A 23,048-nucleotide genomic window follows, 5' to 3' on the forward strand; every position below is an offset into this window, starting at 1 on the left:
GGCAAGGGCAACCCTGCCATTGGATATATTGCACAAGCATTCGGGGTGAGGGGGTAGGGTGGGCGAGGGAAGTGGCCACGCATTAAGTACACCTTCTATGAAGTTCCTCTGCAACTGAGACAGTTCAAACGCAGCCAAATTGATATGATTGGGGTTGGGCTTCTAGCCTATCTGCCCACTCAAGCAACCCAGAGGCATCAACGTGCCACCAAGTGTTCCAGAGCTTCCCCGCACCCCTTCCCCATCCCTGGCACAGACTGCATATTCATGAGCATTTTAGTGGACTGCAGAACAGTTGGATGACTGGGCACATTGTCCAATCTCCTCGCTGCTGGAGACGCTCACAGCCCCTTGCAATGTCATCATCCTGGTTTGGACCAGTCTCCCCCATGGTTCAAGCCAACAGGGCAGCCATGCAGCGCACTATTCTCTGGCCATCCAAGTGGTGACCAGCACTCTCCTGGAAGCCTTAAGGGGCCTCCACACTTAAATTGGGCAGGTTCTTTGTACACCCATGCTAATCCACGTGTCTCTCTCTTTCATCCTGCAGGAGGAGTACATCAGGATCATGGAGCCTGCTGAACTAGCTGTATGCCTGGTGGCCGACAGAGCATGAGGACGACAGAATAGAGAGCAACTGAGGCCCCTGGCTGTGCAGAGGCAGGAGCAGCAACCACAGGAAGAAGGGGCAGCTGGAGCTCCTGCACACAGCATCCAAGGGCTACAGCAAGCCATCACAGGTCGGTGCCTATCAACACCCAGGGTCTATAGACACCGCCTTTCATTCCTGCAGATGACCGAGAACCAGTGTTGCTGGAGAGTGGGCATGTCTAGGGAACTGGTTAGTCACACCTGCCAGCTACTGCAGGATTTGGTGCCACAGGGACATGGAGGGCATCCACTGCCAGTGGCTGTGAAAGTGACTGCGGCACTCAATTTCTATGCCAGTGGCACCTTTCAGGGCTCCACAGATGACTTCTGTGGGATCTCACAAGCCTCCACCCATAAATGTATCCATGAGGTCACGGATGCTGCTTTCGCAAGGGCACACAACTTTGTGCATTTCACTCGGGACCAGGACAGCCAGGATGCAAGAGCAATTGGATTCACCCAGATCTCGGGTTTCCCATAGGTGCAGTCACTTGGCACTCAGATCTCTGTTGCAACACATGGTGGACTATATCATCTGAAAGGGATTCCATTCGCTGGATGTGCAGCTGGTACGCGACTACCAGAAGCACATTCTGCAGCTATGCGCATGGTTTCCAGGAAGTGTGCATGACTCCTACATTCTCAGTTGGTCACAGATCCCTGGAGTCTTCCAGGGTCCACAGAAGCTGCAGTGATGTCTCCTCAGGGGTAAGGGCTACCCGGAGAGGATGTGGCTGATGACACCCATGTGGCGGCCTCAGACTGCAGCAGAGTGACGCTATAAAGCAGCTCGCAACTTGGTGGAGCAAACCATCGGGATGCCGAAGATGCGGTTCCGGTGCCTGGACCAGTCTGAGCCCTGCAATACAGTCCACAGAGGGTGTCACGCATATTCGTCGTCTGCTGTGCCCTTTACAACCTGGTACTCCAATGGGGAGATGAATTGGCTGAAGAGGAGCTGGAGGAGCTGGAGGTCTCCTCCAATGAGGAGGAAGCCAATGGGGATGAGGGTGAGGAGGTCCTCAGAGGCGATGATGACAGGGGTGAGGCCCTCGCACTGGCTAGATGAGGCAGGCCTACTCGGGAGGCCCTCATAGCTGTTAGATTTGTGGAGGATAATGATGGCATGCAGTGAGGTGATGCCATTGATCCTTACATCACATCTGTGAACGTTTGACTCCAGTCTGGCCTATGGCTGCACAAATGCCTAGCCTCTGTGAACATCTGACTCTTTTCTGGCCAAGGACTGCTCACTTGCGCGCTGTGATCAGGGTCATATAGAGACGCAGCCACGAAACTTTAGAAGCATCTGACCCTGTGTCCGCCTTCAGCACTTGAGTCCTTCAGGAGCTGGTGCACAGCATCAGTGGTCACAGGTGCTGATAAGATGGGGACCAGCCCCACCTTAAAGGTGCTGAGAGCACACAGGGAGAATGACGGAACTCTGTGACGCCTGCCCACAACATTCTGGCAGCAATGACAAGCACCATCAAGGTGCAGGCATCAGTAATGTGTCCAGGGAATGTGAGGACAGACCATCACTTTGGACTGAAGGCTGCACAGAGCAGAGGGAAGAGGCCCTGGACTGAAACACCTGCCTTTATCTTGTGCAGAAAGGTTTCACATCTGAGTGAAAAGAATACTGCTCATCAGAACAAGGAACCATAGGCAGGGAGACATTCTTAGTGTACAGTGTGTACGTTGATTAACACCCATACCCAGGCTGTGCAACTAATTCTCCCTAACTTCCTTAACTCTACTGCTACATCTTGATGCTCCCTGGACATCCACAGCAGAGGTGGAGGCAGCCTGCTGACTGTGATGCCCTGTCTGTGATGACCTTGATGGGCGTCCTCTGGAGGGCCGAGATTTGGAGGGCCCCGGCCTGCTTTCGGAGTCCTGCTGTGCGGCAGTGGCACCCTCCTCGGCCTGTGAAGCTGGAGCTGCTGGGGTCACAGGAAGAGGGGAGTTAGATGGGCCGGACACACTCGGAGTCACCTGGATGAATGGGCCCGGAGTGTACGCCTGCTGATCCTCTTCCTATTGGTGGCTGGGAGCCCCAGGCTGACTCCTTGAGGAGAAGGGGTAGTTGGAATGAGATCGAACGGCCCGGCACCCCTCTCGCGTACACACTATTGGAGCAATGGAGTTGAGCCCACACAGCAGTGCAGGAGCGAAGTTCTGGACCAAGGTCTCCATGGTGGCCACCATCCTACCAGTGTTGACCTCAGTGCATTGGCATGTCAGCACCATCACCTCAACCTGAAGGCGGACGGACTTCTCCATCATGCCTTCCAATCTGAGGAGTGCAGCAGACATCCCTTCCTGATGTTCCCGAGCCTACCTTTGCAGCTCCAGCAATTGTGACATGACCGAGTCCAGACTCATACTCAGCAAATTTCTAGCCTCCAGCAGTCCTCTGAGTGGCTGAAACCTGGGATGTCCCTGCCTCCATCTGCTGTAGATCAGAAACAGTGATGTACTCACCAGACTGTGATCCTGGGGCTGCTGTAAAGCTAGGTCCTACCGAGGTGTGTGTCTCTGCGCTGGTGGAGGGTGTGGTGAGTGCTGTGACAGGACTTCAGGGAGGATGCCTCCAAACACCTCTTCAGGGGTTTCTTCAAGGCTTGATTGGAGGCCCTGGGTCATGGGCTCTGGCGACTGGTGGATGTGCCTACGAAAGCAATGAGGGATAATTAGTGCATGGCAGTGGCCTGTGAAACTGGACACATCACTCACACCATGGTTATCTGATGGATTTTGCACTGCTGGACCCTCACTTGGTAGGGCAACTGGCGACCTCACTGTCAGCACAGGACTGGTCCCGGTCATCGGCAGCCAGCTGGATGGCTCTGTTTTCAAAGTGCATGAGGACCTTGATTTCAGGCATTCTGCCACCAGTCTGTGACCTCTCCCTCTTGTTGTGTACCAGCTTGTCCTGCATGAATAGTGATGGAGAAAGTGTAAGCAGGACACCTGCCAGGCCAGATGATAAGTATGCCTGGCCTGTGTGGGTGGTGAGTGGTCCCGTGGACGGGATGAGGACACAGATGGCGAGTGTGAGAGAGTAAATGGTGATGTCTCTTGCACTGACAGTGAATGAGGGCCCTGTGGGTGTGTGATGGGTTTGTGAGTGTGTGAGCTGAGAGTGATGAGAAGAGTGACTTACCCTGGCAGAACAGAGGAGATCATTCATCCTCTTGCAGCACTGGGTGACTATCGTCTTTTGAAGGGCGTTGGCACTGACCATCGCTGCCACCGCCTCCCAAGCCTGATTAGTGCCCATTCTGTGGCCAAAGCGGAGGCAGAGGTCATTGCAGCGGGACTCCATGGCATCCAAAAGGTGCTCAAGGGATGCGTCGCTGAATCTGGGGGCTGCAGTCTTCTTCAGTTTCAGGGCCATGTCTTCTGTGCAGCAGTGGTGAGCTGGAAGCTCTGAGAGGTGTGTGCACAGCTGGACTTTAAATATGGCGTCCAGCGTGATGCAGCGGCGGGGTGATGACAGGCGGGCAAATGAGAGCTGGCCTGCCATGGAAATGGCGTGTTCCCCAGGAATGCGTAAATGATGTGGCTGGTTTGGGACGATACAGCGTGAAAACCCGCCATTGCGGCTGGCTGTTTTACCCGCCTGCTACCGCACTTCTTGCAAATCTGGGATGATTCCCCCCATTATCTGCTGCTTGTGAATGAGAACAGTGAAAGTCACAGTGGCAGAAAAATGTGTGAAACAAAGGCTACGATTTCTTCAGTAGCGCAGCAGGAATAGCTGGTTTCTTTGTAAGCCGTGCTTATGCTTGGAATGGTTTCTGCTGGATGAACTGTACCTGTCCCTGCAGTGCAAAAGAAGCACCAAAGTGACAATTTTAAAAAGATAGCGATAAAGAAACCTGTAAAGATTGATCACTTAGTCAATGATTAATATTGCTTTGACAACTAGGTTGGCAGTTCAAAGTATTGTTTGTATGATTTGTTCAGGAGTATATTTTATAGAAGTTATCCCACTATAAATATGTAGTGGGAAGACTCAAAAGTGGTTCTGAAAATGGCAAAATTTGGCCCTTTCGAGAAGATGGTTTGTGACAACTTAATCCTCAGAGATTTTAAATACTGTCCTATCCATTACTTTTCATGCTTCTAATTTATTCTCCTTTGTAGTCTTTAAAGCAATGTCTACAATTTTGCATGAAAGTACTTGAAAGCCAAAAGTATGGATAATATGTGTCTCCTCTCCAAAATGTACTCAAAAACTTATATTTTAAACTATCCTCATTGGCGTATTACCCTTATTAAGCACATTTTTAGGAATGTAACCATTCTAATTGTAACAGCCGTGAATTGAGAACCCTTCCATCCTTATCTGTAGAGTCTTGTTTTGTGTATAATACCCCTTCCTCTGCATTTGACATTTCTGCTGATGTGAATGACATTTTTACAAGGATACCTCGTGTAATGCGTTGCACATGAAATTCCTGCTAATGAACATCTTAACTGTAAACGTCAGGCTGGAATTTGCTGGGGTGGGCTTGTCATGGCATGCCCGATTGAATTGTTTCCGGCACCTTTCAGCTAAAGGCTTTTTGCCCATCTTAAGTTGCTGGAATGTGGAGCTGATAACAGTGTGGCAAGGGATACAGAGCATCAGTGACCTTGGTGAATGATGGGATAAACAGTATATCTCCATAACCAATAAGATTAGAGAATTGAAAAATAAGCAGAGGAAGGACTAAGAAGAATGGTGAGTTAAAGTGGGTGATTTCAATGTCAAATCAGGCAAAGAAAGAGAAATAAAGAGACTGAAAGAAAAACTGGATTAAGGATCCCCATCCTCAATGAAGAGTGTACCCCGCAAATCAGTGCAAATGATAAGTCTGAAACATTTGCAGCCATCTTCAGCCAGAAGTACTGAGTAAATGATCCATCTCAGCCTGCTCCTGAGGTCCCCAGCATTACAGATGCCAGTCTTCAGCCAGTTCAATTCATTCCACCTGATATCAAGAAACAGTTGAAGGCACTGGACACTGCAAAGGTTATGGGCCCTGACAACATTCCGGTAATACTACTGAGACTTGTGCTCCAGAACTTGCCGCACCCCTAGCCAAGCTGTTTCAGTACAGCTACAACACTGGCATCTACCTGCAATGTGGGAAATTGCTGAGGTATGTCCTATACACAAAAAACAGGATCAATCCAATCCTGCCAATTACCGCCCCATCAGTCTACTCTCAATCATCAGCAAAATGATGGAATGGGTCATCGACAGTGCTATTAAGTGGCACTTATTCAGCAATAACCTGCTCACTCCTGCTCAGTTTGGGTTCCATCAGGGCTACTCAGCATCTGACCTCACAGAAGCCTTGGTCCAAACATAGACAAAAGAGTTGACTGATTGTCCTTGACATCAAAGCTGCATTTGACTGAGTGTGGCATCAAGGAGCCCTAGCAAAACTGAATTGGCAGAAACTCTCCACTGATTGGAGTCTTAGCACAAAGGAAGATGTTTGTGGTTGTTGAAGGTCAATCATCACTGTCCCCAGGACATCGCTACAGGAGTTCTTCAGGTAGTATCAGGCCCAACCATGTTCAGCTGCTTCATCTGTGGCTCCATTGCCATCATAAGGTCAGAAGTGGGGATGTTTGCTTATGATTGCACAATGTTCACCACCTTTTGCAAACCCTCAGATACTGAAGCAGTCCATGTCCAAATGCAGTAAGACCTGGACAATATCCAGGCTTGGGTTGATAAGTGGCAAGGAAAATTTGCGCCATCAAAGTACCAGCCTATGACCATCTCCAACAGAAGAGAATCTAACCATCACCCCTTGACATTCGATGGCATTACCATCACAAAATCCCCCACTAACAACAACCTGGGGGTTACCATTGACCAGAAGCTGAACTGGACCAGCCAGATAAATACTGTGGCTACAAGAGCAGGTCAGAGAGGCTGGGGATTCTATGGTGAGTAACTCAACTCCCGACTCCCCAAAGCCTGTCCACAATCTACAAGGCAGAAATAAGGAGTGTGATGGAATACTCCTCACTTGCCTGGGTGAGTGCAGCTACAAAAACACTCAAGAAGCTCGACACCATCCAAGACAAAGCAGTCCGCTTGATTGGCACCCCATCCACCACCGTAAACATTAACTTCCTCCACCACCAATGCGCAGTGGCAGCAGTGTGTGCCATCTACAAGATGCATTGAAGCAACTCATCAAGGTTCCTTCAACCGCACCTTCCAAACCCGTGACCTCTACAGCCTAGAAAGACAAGAGCAACAGATGCATGGGCACACCACCATCTGCAAGCTCCCCTTCAAGCCACACACCATCCTGACTAGGAACTCTATTGCCATTCCTTCACAGTCACTGGGTCAAAATCCCCCAATTCCATTCCTAACAGCACTACGGTGGTACCTACACCACATGGACAGCAGCAGTTTAAGACATGGTCCACCACCACCTTCTCATAGGCAATTAGGGATGACCAGTAAATGTTAGCCTAGCCAGCATTGCCCACATCCCATGAATGAATAAATAAAGGAAAAACAAAGACAGAAAGGAAAAGCAAGAAGATTATTTTTAAAAATTTTAAATTTACCACGTTAAAAATCTCAAGCAACAATTCACTACTCGACTGAATGAGACACCACACTTTTAATTATCCACTTTCTGGGGCAGAGTTTGATTCCAGTCATTAACAATTATCATGCTGCTGAAAGGGCACTTAATACTGTTATTATTGGACTTTACTTGCCCATTAAATGCACCACAGGAAGTGCAGTAGTTCATGAAAATCACTGGAAGGTTAAGGTCGAGATGCCATTTTCATGAAATTATCACAAGTGCAACGCAGGTCATCTAGCAACTTTTGATGATTCGTAATTCAAAGGGTTATCACCTCTTTGGCACATGTTGCTGGCTGATTTAAACATTATTAATGGCAGACATACTGCTAACATTATTTTTTTAAAGCAAATTTTGGCTCATTGACACAAATTTTGGCCTCAGCCATTCATCTCCGATGTAATTGTCCACAGATATTTTGTCAGCTTGTAAATAGAGATTTCCCCTAATCTAGCATTTCTTTTAGCGCACCACCCTCCACAGGGGATCTGTGGCATCTGTGAACAGAGTGAGCAACAGCAAGGTTCTTCAACCTACCAGACAGAAGAATTATCACTGAGAGATGTAGAAGTACAAAGCAGGAAATACAATTTACATTTAAATAATGTAGAGAGAGCAAAACAAAGATTGAGAAATACAAATTAGATTAAGGGAGAGAGAGATAAGAGACAAACAGAGAAAAGTTAAAAAAAATCAATTTAAATTATTTTAATATTAAAATCTTTAACATTAATGTTCCTCTGAGAGCATGAGACTCCACACTTTTTCAGAGCCACAGAGGTGGTTCAGAATGAATTATCACTTATTACATCATTGAAAACTCACTTTCTCCTAAATGTGCCAGCCCAAACTTTAAACCATCTTTACTTGTGGAACTAGCGGGCAACTTTTCTAACGTCACACCATTGCAGTGATTTCTGTTTTATTGGTGGATACTGCAACAGGACATTCTGTGGAGGAGCAGAATATCTCCAACACCGACCTCTAGATTTCTGCATTTAATGGCCTATGTAAGGACACCAGAAATTACTGCCCAATTTACCCTGGAATAAAAATGAGCCCCGAACACCACATCATTATTATTAGAGCAAAATCCAAGCCATTAACAGCCATTTTTGGGTAAGAATTCGCCTTTGTGAGATAGTGTTAAAATAGGTGACAGGAAATAAGGGAGAGATGTGAATCAAGCTGCCAATTCACGATCATCCATTTTATAATATTGCACAAAGTCAAACTCTAACCCTTTAAATACAAGGTCATGAACACGGTATTTTAACAACGGCAACAGATTATCAAATTCAATGAGGTGGAATCCAAACAAAAATACAGCAGAAACTCTATCCTTTATTAATTTAGAGCTAAGTGTTGTGAATGATACTAATCACCCCTCATAATATTTCTCCATCATAGCATAAATAATTCACACTTACAAAGCATTTAGATATTAAGCTTCTAGCCTGAGTTTAATTGGAGTATTGACTTGCCTTTTAAGAAAACAGGTGGGTCTTTAACAGCGTCTGCTCTGAGTGCTTTTGTAGAAGCATTTAAGAAAGATATTACATATAAGAAACATATTACAATTACAGCCGTAGCTCACTAAAATGAGTATCATAATGATGAACACAGAATAGGGGAGGAAACATTGTGCCCACACTATTCCCAGTTTTTTTGATATTACATTTGAATCTATGTCCAGGTTCCTCGTGGACTCTTTCAAAATCATCTGGTTCTTTCCATTTTAATAAAAAAAACAGATATTAACATTGAACAAAATACTTTGTTTGATGCAAATTTTACTTTCTCTTTCTGATTGCCCAGCTTCAGTAGTGGTTCTCTCGAGAAGGCCCATATTGTGCTTTCTTCTTGCATTTTAAAAATTGTTTTAAAGTTGTATTTATGTCTGAAAACAACATTCCTCGATGTGAAATGCGGCGCTGAATTTTACATACTGTGGTGGTGGGCAGAAGTCTGACCTGGATGTGCTTGGATGGCCAACTCCCACTCCCACCTTTGAAAGACGGAGGATAATATGTGTAGCAACCCCAATTAATGGCCGCCCGGTGGGAAGCCGGCCAACTATGTACATGAAAGGTGGGCAGCGTGCCATATCGGTGATCGGAAGGTGGGAATTCCGGGGACAGAAGAGGCACGCCATGAACCGGAAGTCGGCCACGGTCACCCACTTAAAGGCACCCCTGGCACGGGACCGTGGCAGCTGAACCAGAAAGCATTCTTTGGAGATGCAGGAATTTTGTGTGGAGGAATATAAATTCCAGTGAACTGCTGCAGTAGGTAAGAGCTTGGTTTTAAATGTGGACGACGATCCAGCAAGTTTTGAAGCTTTCAGGACCATTGCCAGGGAAGAAAGAACACTTGCGTGCAGCTGACCAATTCCCCTGATGAATAGCAAGTGTTTAGGGAGATAGTGAAAATCAGCCCTTTAACATTCTGGGCAGAATTTTCTGCCTGTTGGGCGGGCAGTGTGGGAGCGGACGTGGGCACCGCCATTTTACACGCCAATTAAGGCCTGGCCAGCATGAATAGCGGCTTCGGAGGACAGCGGGAATGGGCGGGCGGCGGCGGGACTGCAATGACCACCAGACCCAATGGCAAGCCGGCGGACTGTTTTAAAAAGCTGCTGCAACCTTTCAAAGGCTGAGATTCATGGCCAGTGGAAGGGCTCCCTAGAGCGCTCCTGCTGAGTAGGCCAGGCAGGAGGGTAGGCCGGTGGGGGGGGCACTGTGCCCCTCATTTTTCTGACGATTGCCTTGCTGCCCTCCTTGAGGAGGTGGCAGCACGGCAGGAGGTCCTCGTGCCCCAGGATGGGAGGAGGAGGCCCCCCCCACATGACCAAACGTGCCTGGGAGGAGGTGGCGGGGATCGTGAGCTCCCACGACGTGGTGCAACGCACCTGGGTCCAGTGTCACAAGCGCTTCAACGACCTGTTGCCCTCGGGAAGGGTGAGTGCCATGCTGGCATTGGTCACTTAACCCAGCAGGTAGGCTTTCCCCCCTGGCACCACCCCATTCCCCCTCCCCCTCCCCCTCCCCCAAAAAGTCTGAGTGTACTGACTGCAATGAATCATTGACAGCATGTGTCCTTTATTGGGTGGGCCAGCAGATATTGCCCATGCTGAGGTCACCCTGAGAGGGTGGTGAAGAGATGTGTTTTGCCCCTGCAGCATGTGATAAACTGAGACCCACATGACTGGTTTGGGGGCAACCTGGCGGAGCTGCACCTAGGCGCAGTGCTGGAACTGTAGGACGTGTCAAAGTCAGGGTGATGACATGCTGGGAGGGGAGCTTCAAGGTGGTGTTGGCACCGATCAATCTGCTGTCCTCTGCGCTCCACGTGCTTGCGCTTCCTTGCTATGGAAGGATATACCGTGTGGTGCCAAATGTGATGTAGGCAGCATTTGGCCAAGGAGGGGTGCGGGGGGACAGGCCTAGCGTCTTTGTGTGAGTTTTCGGCAGCTGCAGGGTGAGGAGGCGCTGGAAACCTGCAATGTCCCACTCTGGCTGGGGTGGGCTGTCCACGAAGAGAATCCAGGTGCAAGTAGCACTAATCAATGCTCTTTCGTTTTCAGGAGAGGAATGTACATAATGCCACTGAGCGGGTGAGGACTGGTGGAGGGCCAGCCCATAGAGTCATAGGGGTCTACAGCACAGAAAAAGGCCCTTCGGCCCATCGGGTCTATGCCGGTCAAATAAGTACCTAACTATTCTAATCCCATTTTCCAGCACTAGGCCCGTAGCCTTGTATGCCATGGCATCGCAAGTGCACATCCAAATACTTCTTAAATGTTATGAGGGTTTCTGCCTCTACCACCCCTTCAGGCAGTGAGTTCCAGATTCCCACCAACCTCTGGGTGAAAAAATCCTTCCTCACATCCCCTCTCCTGCCCCTTACCTTAAATCTATGCCCCCTGGTTATTGATCTCTCCACCAAGGGGAAAAAGTTCCTTCCTGTCTACCCTATCTATGCCCCTCATAATTTTATACACCTCAATCATGTCCCCCCTCAATCTCCTCTGCTCCAGGGAAAATAACCTCGGTCTATCCAATCTCTCCTCATAACTAAAACTGTCCAGCCCAGGCAACATCCTGGTAAATCTCCTCTGCACTCTCTCTAGGGCAATTACATCCTTCCTATAATGCGGATTCCAGAACTGCATGCAATACTCTAGCTGTGGCCTAACCAGCGTTTTATACAGTTCCAGCATGACCTCCCTGCTCTTGTATTCTGTGCCTCGGCTAATAAAGGCAAGTATCCCATATGCCTTCTTAATCACCTTAGCTACCTGTCCCGCTACCTTAAGAGACCGGTGGATATGCACACCAAGATCCCTCTGAGCCTCGGTACTTCCCAGGGTCCTACCATTCATCGTGTATTCCTGTGCCTTGTTTGTCCTGCCCAAGTGCATTACCTCACACTTATCAGGATTAAATTCCATTTGCCACTGATCAGCCCATCTGACCAGCCGGTCTATATCCTCCTGTAATCTAAGGCTATCCTCCTCACTATTTACCACCCCACCAATTTTCATGTCATCCGCGAACTTACTGATCAACCCTCCTACATTCAAATCTAAATCGTTTATTTTTGCCACAAACAGCAAGGGACCCAACACCGATCCCTGTGGAACCCCACTGGACACAGGCATCCAGTCACAAAAACACCCTTTGACCATCACCCTCTGCTTCCTGCCACTCAGCCAATTCTGGATCCAATTTGCCAAATTGCCTTGGATCCCATGGGCTCTTACCTTCATTATCAGTCTCCCATGTGGGACCTTATTAAAAGCCTTGCTGAAGTCCAAGTAGACTACATCAAATGCATTGTCCTCATCTACACATCTGGTCACCTCTTCGAAGAATTCAATCAAATTGGTCAGACATGACCTCCCCTTAACAAAGCCATGCTGACTGTCCTTGATTAATCCCTGCCTCTCCAAGTGTAGATTAATTCCGTCCCTCAGAGTTGCTTCCAATAGTTTCCTCACCACTGAGGTTAGACTGACTGGCCTGTAGTTCCCTGGTTTATCCCTTCCTCCCTTCTTGAATAACGGCACCACGTTGGCTGTCCTCCAGTCCTCTGGCACCTCTCCTGTGGCCAGAGAGCTATTGAAAATTATTGCCAGTGCCCCTGCTATCTCCTCCCTTGCCTCACTCAACAGCCTGGGATACATTTCATCCAGGGATTTATCTACGTTTAAGCCTGCCAGACCACTTAGAACCCCCCCCCCCCTTTCAATGATAATTTTTAAAATTATATCACAGTCCTTCTGCCTGATTTCCATACCCACATAGACCCTCTCACTTGTGAAAACCAATACACAAAAGTATTCATTTACTCGACAACCCGCGACAACCAGGGTTCTCTGGATTTGTTGGTCCCACCCTTTGTCTTTACTGGAATATGTTGGCCCTGTACTCTCCCTATTTCCTTCTTGAATGAGTCCCACTGCTCTGACGCAGATTTACTGAAACGTAGGTGCTCCCAGTCCACTCTGGCCAAATCATATCTGATCTTATTAAAATCAGCCTTCCCCCAATTTAGAACACTGATTTCTGGCCCATCCTTGTCCTTTTCAATAACAACCTTGAATCTAACGAAGTTATGATCACTATCTGCAAAATGCTCCCCCATTGATACCTCTACCACTTGCCCGGCTTCATTCCCTAAAATTAAGTCCAGGACCACCCCCTCTCCTGTAGGACCTTCTACATACTGGTTAAAAAGCTCTCCTGGATGCATTTTAAGAATTCCGCCCCCTCAAATCTATCACACAATGACTAACCCAGTTCATGTTGGGGAAGTTGAAATCCCCCACTATTACTACCATATTATTTTTACACTTCTCTGAAATTTGCCTACATATCTACTCTTCTATTTCTATCTGACTGTTTGGGGGTCTATAGTACACTTCCAGCAATGTGATTGCTCCTTTTTTGTTTTTAAGTTCTGTCCATATGGCTTCATTTGAGGAGCCTCCTAAGATGCCATCTCTCCTTACTGCTGTAATTGATTCCTTAATCAATATTGGGATACCCCCTTTTCTTTTATCCCCTTCCCTGACTCGCCTGAAGACCCTATATCCTGGAATATTGAGCTGCCAATCCTGCCCCTCTCTCAACCATGTCTCTGTGACAGTAATGACATCATACTTCCATGTTTTAATTTGCACCTTCAACTCATCTGCCTTATTCGTTAGACTCCTCATATTAAAATAAATACCATCCGACCTTGCCAAACCCCATTGTGCCTTAACTGGCCTATAATTTCTATGCCTTCCAGACTCGCTTGATCTCTCTTCTAATTTTGGCTGTGCATCTCCACCTGTAGAACCTCCTCTCAGGATCCCATCCCCCTGCCAAGTTAGTTTAAACCTTCCCAAACAGCAGGCCCAGTTGGCGATTCTCAGCCACTTCAAGCAAGAGGCCCTAGATTTGGAGAGGCGCCATGCGCCCAGGTCCACCGGTGTCGGTGAGGTTGGGGTGCCACAGGCAGGTATGTTTGCCCAGGAGTGAGGTCACCATTGTTCTCCCAACAGCCATGGCAGTGCTGAATGTTCAGTGATTGAAATTTGCAACATGGCTTGACCATTGCTTATGGAAGGATGAGCGCAGAATGATCCGGGAGACAGGGATACACATTGACATTGTCTCCGCGTTATTGACCCAATGCCCTTGTTCTTCCTTTCAGCATCAGTGGAGCATGGCCAGGAGGAGGAGCAGCAGGGGCGCCCTCTCACACCTGAGGGCCCTGAAGTCTCGGACTCACCAGCATCACATCATCTCTGCCAGGCAGGCACCAGCGCCAATACTAGCACCTGGGTGGAAATTAGAATATCGGCTAGAGTCCTGGGGCACAGCGGTGAGGGCACTTCACAGTCACTGGAGAAGCTGACAAAGACAGAGCGTGCCCGTGGCGTCAGAGTTGGAGGACTGCAGGGGACCAGGCACATGCTCATTCGATGGCTGATGATGTACCTCTGGAGTCGTCCGCAAAGCAGCAAACACAGGAACTGCAGGAGGGTGTGCAGGAGCATCTGGTGGAGAAACATGAGGAATTTTTTTTGTTTGTGGTGGAGGAGTCTACGCAGACTATCACCGATGCAATAAGCCTCATGGCCGAGCGTCCTCCATGGAGAGAGTAGCGAGTCTCATGGAGAGGCTCCTCCAAGAGACCAATCAGGGCTTCCTGGTGATGCGCTCGGACCAGCAAGCCCTCACATTGGCATTGACCTTAGCTGGTCAGTGCAGGTGTGGGAGATGGTCTGGGCACCAAGTTTCCCAGTTCAGTGCCCATCCATCCATGGTGAGCAGGGAGGTCTGAAGCGACCTCATGTTGGTGCAGCAGTTGTCTGTCCTCTCTGCGGGCACCTTTCAGGGCGCTCCGGATGAGGGCAGCAGCTCCTCCGCCCCCTGCCAGTGACCGCTTCATTTGCTGAGGCTGCAACGACAGGGGAGATGCCAGCTGTGGAACAGGCAGCTCCCTCCCAGGCGGGGTCAGCACTGGCTCCACGGGCCAGAGGACGGCCGCCAAGGTCATCGAGGCCAACAGGACAGCAGAGTCAGCAGGCTGGCTCCGATGCCACTCCCAGCGAGGGGGCAGCACCAAGACATAGCACCTGAAAACGTAAACATAAGGCACCTTAGGCACACCACGGGTTTATCATTGGTGCTTTTATGTTGGCCCGCAATGAGGTCTTTATGAGTTGTTGTGATGTTTAACACTTTGTCATTTTGTTCTCTTAAGTTCCTATTGTAATATTAAATTCAGACATGTCACCATGGCTGAGGGTGCCTCTTTTCTTCTGCAGGTGGATGGTTACCAGTAATGTTATGAGTGATTAGTGGGAAATTCAGCTTTATTAACAAGGCCTTTAGTTAATGTTCCTGTCCAGTCAGATTTTGCACTTAGGTGGCCTCCTCCCCCTTCTGGCCCTCCCTTCCTCCTCAGAGGAGGTGCCTCCAGTGGAGAGTTCAGCTCCCATTCCCAGGCTAAGGGAAGGCTTCCTGAAACTTGCAGGCCCAAAATAGATTCCTCACTGCAGAGTGCTGACCTGAAGGCTGTGAATCCAGATGAAGCAGCTGTGTTTTGAAGTATTGCAGATCACACAGGCAAATATCAGTAACTTTGAAAAATCAATATTTGACGGACCACACTCGCGACCCCACTGAGCCCTCTTATCTCTCCTGTGGATGAGGTTTATATAAATGTGTCCTACCCGCCTGCCCCTTGCGCCCGTGCGACGACCTGAAGATCACACAGGCGCCGAAAAATCGCTGTCGATTGGCACCTCAAGGGCCTTAAGTGGCCTGTTAATTAATGGCGGGCACGCATCGGATATCATCGCGCGCCCACCCAACGAAATATCGCGCGGTGACATCGGGACCCTCGCCCAATGTCACCGCGCGTCATATTACACGTCGTGCGTGTGGGTCCCGCCCCTGCACGCAAACAGGAAAATTCTGTCCCCTATGTCTCTCCGCACATGGCCGAGAGTGTGGAGCCAGGAGATGGAAATAGCCCCAGACCAAGGGCAGCCCCAAGGTTTGACAATGGCTCCCTGCAAGTTCTCCTCCAGGCTGTGAGTGATAGTTGGGAGGTCCTCATGCCCGCTGGCTGGAAGAGGAGACCTCCCAGCCAGACAAAAGTAGCCTGGACGGAGGTTGCGCCGGAGTTCAGCAGCCTTGAGGTCATCCAGGAAACCTGACTGCACTGCCGGAAAATGACCTTTTGAGATTTGCAAGGGAGAGTGTGTCACCATTCTGGGGACGGACGTATATATGGAAGGGTGTGACATGGCTTCATTATGGGACTGTCTTGTGTGCTGCCCAAATGAGTAAGGCAGTATGATGGAGACATCTCACTCTGCAGGACAACATTGGTTATGGAGGGGGTAGGGGGACTGCAATACCTGCTAGTTTGCAAAGAACACTGAGAAATGTATTCTGGTAACAAAGTACATGTTGGTCAAACATTTGAAGGCACGAGTCTAACTCAGCATTATCATTACAATTTCCGTCTTTATTTGCAGAAGAGGGGGCACAATGTCCGAGAGAGGAACCAGTGGTGGTGTACCAAACATGGTCATCCTGACAGCCATTGAGGAGGTGGTCCTGGAGTTGGCTATGAACGATTGGATCCAGGTCATAGGTCAAGGTGAAGTTGGAGGAAGACCCCAGGGTTGTGGTTTTCCAAAGGCTCATACCTATCATTCCTGCAAACATTGGTGAGGGGAGGGGAGGGTGTTATAAACTGAGAAAGCTGGGAAGATAGCGCTGATGGTTTGTGACTTTGGAGACTTGTAGAATTCGAAGAGGAAGGTGTGCTTCTATGTTGAAGGGTCAAGGGTTCAAACATTGGTTCATATCTCCCAATGATACGAGTTTTTACAATGAGGAAGAATGTGTCTCTGCAAACTCACCTCAAAGGATGAAGATGCCCCTAATTCTCTTTCTTCATGTTTCCACTCGGGGTGCAACATCAGCAGCTGCAGGCTATGGCCCCGAGGGATTGGCTATAACCTCTGAGGAGGAAGAGGAAGCCTCAGAGTGTGCAGCATCACATCCCGGCTCCGAACCTAACACCAGCGCAGATGCATGCATCTCGCTGGGTCTGTGCACTTCGGCTGTGATGAGTAGATGCACTGGTGAGAGCACATCACAGTCACAGGAACAGCTATTGGAGACTGAAATGGAGCAGGCCTCTGGCAATCGAAGTTGTGCTGGAGGTGACAAGATGCTGAGCCCCAGTCTGGTGACGAGCCACTGGAGTTATCTGTCAGGTGACATGTGTGGGATGTACACCGCGAGGTTTATAGAGAGGTGGCAGAGATACCAGAGAGGTTGTGCATACTAACATGGACATTGGAGGAGACCATTTAGGCCATGTGTGCTGCGATCACTCACTCAACAGAACGCATGGCCTTCTCGATTGACAGACTGGCGACTGTCATGGAGGGCAAAGCCAGTAGCTCACTGATGGGATTCTGAGTATGTGTTCTGACCTGCACTCCATTGCCTTGTCTCTGAGCTCAGAACCCAGAGCCAGGGCGAGAGGGGGACAAGGAGTGTGGAATCAAATCCATGTCCTGGTCCCTCTTAGCAAGGGAGGGCAAAAAGAACCTCACGGTGGCAGATGAGCAGCTGCTGACACCCTCAGGGGACACCTCTCAGTGAGCTTCTGATGGGGACAGCCTCTCCTCCACCCAGGTGCCTGTGAGTGTTCAGGTGATAGATGAGCCTTCTGCCACTGTGCACACTCTGGTGCCCTCCCGGCCTCAGATGACCAGAGGATGGCCACCAAAGTCACTGCAGGCAAAGGGGTATCAGTGTCAGCAGTCTGTCTCCAGCACAGTTGGCAGCGAGGGGAAAGTACCATGTCACAGCGCCCAGAAAAGAATCAAGCAAACCCCACAGTAATCACACATGAGCACCTTTCTTATTTGGGAAATTTGAACATTGTTTCGGTTTATTTTTTTTTCATCTGATTCTCTGGCTGCATTGGTCCGTTATCTCTGCGGGAAGCGATAGATTTGATATGGATTGTTTAGCTGCTGTTATGGGAGTTTGTGCTCATTTGGGTCTCTCTACTCCACATTATTTAGTGACTCACATTGCCCTTACACAGCCCTGGTTTTCATAGCAGGGAGCAAACAGGAGAAGGTGCCAAGGGCCAGGAAGTTGTTATTGAGCTGGAGACACTCTGCTATTGGAATCTTCTAAGTATCAGACCACCTTGTCTCACGGGCGTCTGGATCTTCCCGTGGATCAGCTTGCACAGCGGCTAACCCTCCTCTCCATCAGACTCGTCCTCAGAGGACTGGGCTGTCTCCATCAATTACTCCTCTGACAGGGCTTCCTCTCTCTGGAGGGCAAGGTTTTGCAACGCACAGTGAACAACGACCATAACTGACTCTCTCTCAGGTGCATATTAGACAGTGGCACCTGTTCTGTCCAGACATCTGAAACACATCTTGAGCAGACCATTGATCTGCTCAGTGATGACCCTGGTCAACGTGTGGCTTTCATTATACCTATGCTCACGCTCTGTCTGTGAACTCCTTACTGTAGTCATCAGCCATTTTCAAAGGGTTTCCTTTATCACCGAGCAGCCAGCCAGCGGCTGGTAAACATCCTGGTACCTGGGAGTGTCTCAGGATGTCTGCTTCATGGCTGCTCTCCACGTAATGTGCACACACCTGCATTACTCCTGGATTGTGATCACACACAATCTGAACATTGATGGAGTGGTATCCTTTTCTGTTTATGAATGCCCCTGGCTGAACAGCTGGTGCTTTTATGGCTACATGGGTGCAATCAACTGCCCCTTGTACCCATGGGAATCCAGCCATGGCAGCAAAGCCGCTAGATGTTTCTGCTTGGCTTGTGTTGTAACATGTAAAAGATATAATGATGGGCACAGCTAAACATGGCATCTGTGAATACCTCAATGCAGTGATTGGCCGCAAGCTGGATGATCCTATTAAGGTCTCCACATGCTGCATGGAATGACCCAAAGGCAAAGAAGCTCAATACCACAGTGACTTTTAAGGCCTCAGGCACTGGGTGGCCACCCACACAATTCGAGGCTATTTCCCCAGAAAGCATGTCACAAAGGGATGTGACTGTCTCCCTCAATAGACACAGTCTTCGGAGGCCGATCTAGAGCACAAATGGTGCAGTGCTCAATGCTGCCGAGAGCACTTCCCTTTTGCCTCCTTCCCTCAGGAAATGCTCTGATGTAGGTATGTATGTTATGAAAAGCAACATTTTCAACACCAGCTAAGTCTCACAGCTGCAGAAGCAAACTCTTCTGCTAAAGTCAGTCATAGTCCCTCTTGCAGCCTTTATATCTGCCTTTTCAACAGTGCATGAAAAAAACATACCTCCCACTGACCATGTTTCACACGCACCCAATGCATCCTGGCATGGGCGACATTTTATCGCAGTCAATTAGCTTCCAAATGAGCTTAAAAGCTTGCCAATGAGGTATGTAAAAATAGCGGTGGACTGCCGATTTCGGGGCCTGCCTGCCTACCGTATTATGGCAGATCAGCATGATGGCATCAGGTTTGTGACCCGACATCATGACGCCAGATTTAACGCATGCACAGACTCCAGCAGTCCCGCTTCGCAGACAGAAAATTCAGGCCACGAAGTGAGATCAAATAGCTTCTCTTTCGTTTATTTAGTATTATTTTGCACATTAATGTGACTAGACAACAGTGTAATATCAAATTGCATAAACATCCCAAAATTATCTTTTAAATCTTAGATAAATCAACGAAAGAAACTGTGAACCGCTTTGAAAAAAGGGGCAACTTTTGTATTCAGGTATAAATCAATTATTATTAAACTGTGCAATCTGTCCTATGCACTGAATGTTCTATCTCAAAAATTACATAGGAAATAGATTCCAAAGACGATAAATATTTTTGCTGTAAGACACTCTTCTTAAAGTACCTTGACTGTAGGGCCAAATATCTGAGTGACGGCTCTCTGGGGCACTTTCCTGTATATAAAATTATAATGTCAGAATAATGTGGGTTTATTTATGTGCACCCAGAAGTAAGCAATTTCCTGTGAAGTCTGTGGAGTTTTAGGATTTTTTTTAAATCAGTGCAGCTGTCATTATTCAGACCATATAACTCACTCTGTAGGAGTTGAATGAAGTGGCAGTTTTGCACTCAAAGCTTTACACTTCCTGTTCCGTCCCATTTCAAGCCATGTAGCACTTTGACAGACAGCTGAAGAAATCTGCATAAAGGAAGAGTAACTGACAGCCAGGGTCAGACTCTCTCTGTTTAATGACACTGCCAGTTACACATTTTGAATTGTTTAAATATGAGTCTACAGTTTCAACAATCATCATCTCACTGGTTCCACTTTTCATACCCAACAGCCAGGAAACTGACACGTAATTACACACTTACTGATGGTATCGCCAGTGCCGATAATTAAAACTGCCACAAGAGGATTGCTATTGCTATTCTACAGCTGGGATGTTGTCAAGAGGTGGAAACTCCAGCAGCTTTTAACACTATCTTCTTAAAGTTGGGCCACAGGCACCAATGTTGAAATAATGGAAAGGCCTCAGCACATCATTCACAATGTCTCACACAAATGAAGAAAATCTATTAACAATCCAATAAGTGAAATACAAACACAATGACCTGAGGGTTAAACAGTCTGGGTGGACTAGTACTTGTTTCTGCTCTTCATTGTTCATTTTTCTTTTCACATTTACAGTATATGGAAAGTGTGCTATACCACCTAATATAGTAGAACTGATGCTACAAATTGCTGTTACTTTCCTTTTTACAAATACGGGATCATTTTAGTCTTATAATCTTTTATCAGAATGTCACGAATTACCATAATTTATACACAAGTCAATTACAGTTGGGTGCGATGAATTAGGCAAGCAGTACTGCGATGAAAGCTCACTCTTTCAGTTTGAGTTATGCTTCATGAATGCTTAAAGTGTGAGTTTGTATGCAGGCAATTGACAGTCACAAGAGTCTCTAAAATAGTGTAAACATTTAAATTCAATCATTAAACATAGCAATTTGGAAAGAACATTTTTTCTCAGCTTCGTAAATATTTAGATAGTGCAGCTTGAAGTGGAATTACCACACCAAGCATTTTTGATTTTTTTTTAAAAGAATACAAAAGTATATTTCAGGAACCATCCAAGTTCAGAATCTCATTTAGGTATGAAACATACTTTGATTGAGTTACCATCTGTACTGAAAGCAAATAAAGTCTTACTTTAAATAGTTTGAGCAAAAACATTGGCCTGAAATCTACACTAACAAAGCTGAATTGGATTCTTAACCATGCTGCCCTTATTTTATCATCACCAGACAGACACGGCACCACGAGTATATCCTGTAAGTTCTCACAGAGGCAGGGTATTGAGAAGCTCTTAATTCTGGACAAACAGTCATCTTTAAGTGGACTTGAACTTCACAAATATGCCTCAAGTATTCTGAAAATGATGAAAACAAAGACAAATTGGCACAGAATCTCTGGTAATGGTTGAGGAATGAATACTGAAATGATGGACAGGAAACAACCAGCTGGTCCATCAAGCCTGCCCCACACAGTCATGGTGCCTTAAGCTTTATGATTTACAACAGGCCCCACCCAGCAGCAGCCATGTAATCTCCTGTGAGAGATTTTTAAAAAAACACATTTGATAAAAAAAAGACCAATTTAGAGTGGAATAAGGCTAAGAAATTCTATCCGGTCACTAATGTAATCAAAACTAGTTGAGGAGACCACACTGGCTATGATTTGTATTATTTATTGCCTCGCCTACCTTTGGTCCACCATAATTTCTGCCCCAGCCAGGTAGTTGTCCAGCTCCCTTTGGGAGGTGAGCAGTAAATTTTCACTCAGTGCATGAACCAACGATTTGTTCCATCGGTCTATTGTCCTCTGGGAAAAGGAGAACTTCCTGACATACAACACAGTTCTTCCCCTGCATAACTTATATGCATGACCCCTGGTTCTGCTTAACCTACCTGATCGAAATATGTCTATAAGAATAAAGTTTAATACCTTCAATATTTTAAAAAGCTCAATCTAACCGCCCAGGAGCCTAGACTTTTCTAAAATAAATAGACTCAGCTTTTTAAGCCTATCTAGGTAACTAAAGTGTTTCTAAAGTGGCTTTCTGCTGGAACTTTTCCAAAGCCTCGACATGACCCATCAACTGGACCTGAGGAATGTGGAAAAATACATGTTTTAAAATTATGTTTCGATTGTAAGTTGGTTCATTTAATGCCATCATTCTGATACAGAATACAGGTTGAGTTTCTTTTATCCGTAAATCCGAAAACTGAACACATCCAAAAATCACAATTTTTTTGACACTCATCAACCTTTAGAAGGGAAGTCTCGAACCCGAGCTGACACGAACCTTGCCAACTGCACCCAATCTTTAGTGCAGGAAGTCTGTGACCCGAGCCAACATGACCTGAGCCAACACGAACCTCGCTGACCGCACCCGACCTTTAGCACAGGAAGTCTCTGACTCACGACAACACAAAACTCACTGGCCACAACCGACCATTCGCACAGGAAGCCTAGTTGTTTGTCTGCACTGTTTACCTTGAGAACCCTTGTCTACAAGCAGAATCAGGTGGAAACTTATGAGAGGTACCCTGTATTTATTATTCAGTGGTACATCTTATTTTTCTAGCCATTTTATTGACTTTTGGCAATAGCTAGCCTAGGTTTAGGCTATCGTAATGTAAGTAGGCTTAGTCATATATGTGTTATCCAAAAACCAAAATTATCTGAAATCTGAAACGCAATCGGCCCTAAGGGTTTCAGATAAAGGATACTCGACCTGTATTTGCTATCTATATTACAAATAACTCTATTTTTAATGCATTGTCAAACAAATCATGGTAACATATTGCACTCCCAAGCTATGTTGACAATTTCAGTAGTTCTGATACAACTATACTGAAGTACTATTGTCATAATCTCATGAATTAACCATTCTATTGTCCAATGCTTTTGAAAAAGTTTGAAATATTTTTCCATTGTTATCCCTATCTTCTATTAGAGTTCTATTTTAAATATGTACATATGCAGGTTTTATGACAAGCATTGCATTTGGGTATTCCCTCTCTGGTCCAATATAGGGTTGAGAGGTGATCTAATCTCAGGCCTCAGACGATGTCATCCTGTACCTGGATGTTAAGAGACACAGCAGAGCAGCCCAGGCTCGGATTTTCCCTTATCA

Source organism: Cetorhinus maximus, chromosome 20 (genome assembly GCF_964194155.1).
Source record: "Cetorhinus maximus chromosome 20, sCetMax3.hap1.1, whole genome shotgun sequence".
Classification (NCBI taxonomy): domain Eukaryota; kingdom Metazoa; phylum Chordata; class Chondrichthyes; order Lamniformes; family Cetorhinidae; genus Cetorhinus; species Cetorhinus maximus.